Source organism: Penaeus japonicus, unplaced genomic scaffold (genome assembly GCF_977035675.1).
Source record: "Penaeus japonicus unplaced genomic scaffold, GWHDUDI00000001_assembly GWHDUDI00000020, whole genome shotgun sequence".
NCBI classification, from domain to species: Eukaryota; Metazoa; Arthropoda; class Malacostraca; order Decapoda; family Penaeidae; genus Penaeus; species Penaeus japonicus.
Window position 1 is genome coordinate 22,188,089 of NW_028234422.1, and position 2,500 is coordinate 22,190,588.

The following is a 2,500-nucleotide window of genomic DNA, read 5'->3' on the forward strand; positions in this document are numbered from 1 at the left end:
ATCCTACCAACAGCAGCTTCCTCTAAAAATTCCCTGACACATAGTTAAATATACACCTCTCAGACATAATTCCATCATTTATAGCCCTTAAGAAACATAAACACTATCATTCAGTAACCAATAACAATATGCATGAAATACCTCAGACTCATATTTCTTTATGTACTGTACTGATGATGACTATATATCTAAACTTAAATCAAACACTAATCAACAATCCTGACAAAAAAAATTATTCTGTTTTTACTTATCTGTCTGGCAAGTCCTTATCTTCTTGCCTCCTATGAGCTGACAAATGCCAAAATATCTTGTATAGATTTTAACATAAAAAAGCCTCAAAACCTAGTCCATCATATGTGGAACTTCTCTCAACCAAAGTTAGTCAATATCAATTCAGCCAAAAATTAAATTAAATCAACCAAACCAACTAAAATTTTATAATAGACTGTAAGATGATCAAGCATAAAATCAAAATGCCCCAAAACATTTACCGTTCAGGAAAACAGATCAACTTTCCATATCATAAATCTTTTTAAGTCACAGTGAGCGTAATAATTCTATGGCTACAGGAAAAAAAGAAACAGAAAATATAATTTTGAATAACATCATACCGATAAATACGGCTATCACTTTTTTCTGCTTGCATAAATTGCAATAACTCCCATGATATAAAAACATCAAGGAGTTTAGAATTTTTACAGTGGACTATGAACAGAAAAAAACAAGAAAATCCAACATTTACTACTACCCTCATCCTTAGTCCCACAGCAGTATGCTCGCCATGACTGCCATAGGCCAACTGAGGCCATCCTCGCCAGACCTACCAACACCCTCCATCCCTGGCACTCCCACTCAGTCGCCTCTGATTCACTGTCAAGTATCTTATGTTAAGTGTAAACACAGAAAACTGCTGCATCCTAGGAAGACAGATGTACTTCTCTGTATGTGCATTCTGGAATGCCGGCCAAACTCATGAGGTTAAGCTTTATACTTCAAACTTTAATCATATGGTAAAGCTCAGGGAACTTTAGTATACATAAGGAAAATATCATACATGTGAAACTTTTCCTTTCCTTTTTTTCAAACTGATATTCAAAAATATAAAATAGAAAACCTTTTTCATGTACAAACACCAAATCTACTGAAAAGCCATTACAACTAGCATTCTTCACAAAAATCCTTCAAAAGTCAACAATACACCTTTAAAGAAATTAGGCCTATGCATTCACAACACTTAAGAGAAGATTAATTAAAAACAATAATAATAAATATTTCTACTGAACTTTAGACCAATATTGGAATGTTTTATCTACTCCACTGAAACTGGTTAACACACTACCCAGTTACCAAAATCTGATATGGTAGTCAGACAGCTTCTTACTCTCAAAAGAAATTCAATAAACTCTAATCTCTTTTCCTAATCATAAACCTTTACACACGTACATATACACAAAGTGATTTTAAAGCGGTTTATCAAATCAGTAAGTTTTTGTGCTCATAAACAATTTTGGTTGGCAGACAAATACAGAATTAACTTTCAAAATATTTCAATATTACAGATTTATCTTTTTCCTACTTCCTAGGTAACATTTATTTTCAAATTTTTATCTAAAAATAAATCTATGCATATATAGAATCAACTCATGCCTCTGCAAAATAATATCTCCTTTCCTAGCCCCCTATATCTAAAAATGATATTGATGTAAATATAAAAATTATAAAACCTACCACTAAAAAATCATCTAAAAAACTTCCCTATTACTGAACGGTATAAACGAGCAACTGCAAGCAACCAATTTCACTTGGTTTCCTTTTATTGTTGTTGTTTTTTTACCACTAAATTGGAATATGCCTGACATCCTTACCAGAGATAAGTTCATTATTTTAGTCTTGACATATGAACCTCCAAATAACTTTAGTAACGTTTCACTTCGCCCAAAATCCAGATAAATAAAATCAAGCAAAGAGAAAACAAATGGACACCACCAATTTACCTATATTTTCAGTCTCCAAATAGAATCATAAAATAAAAATATAAATACATAAATAAACAAGCCTCTAAGTCAACAATGAGAGTTCCACAACAGAATTTATATCATTTTATCATCATTTAATTATTAGTGAAAATACCCATTACATCTAGTTCCATTTTTTCTAAATGATCAACCTCTTCTTAGACAATTTCTAACTAAACCCAAAATGTTAATGTAATAACAGTGTATATATAAATAATGTAAATTTACTATTTAAAATCTAACTGACATGTAAATACAACTAATAAACAAAGATAACACACGTGAAATGAGAAACAAGAAACCAGTAACATTCACCCAAAACTCTCAACCAAAATCACCCGACAACGATGCAAATACCAAGCTAAAAATAAAGGATAATGAGAGAAACACAGATAAGTAAAAAGTGACAAAAGAGGAAATGAAGTCAAAACGTTTCATGTTCATTAAATATCTACCTTATTTACCAAATTATCAACCCTTTCCTA

At 31.2% G+C, this 2,500-nt stretch overlaps 1 protein-coding gene across 1 annotated transcript in view; it reads right to left on the bottom strand.

Annotated features, from left to right (window-relative positions):
* Window positions 1-2,500, bottom strand: part of LOC122263727 (uncharacterized) — a 153,303-nt gene that overhangs the window by 150,480 nt on the left and 323 nt on the right. The window lies entirely within an intron of this gene.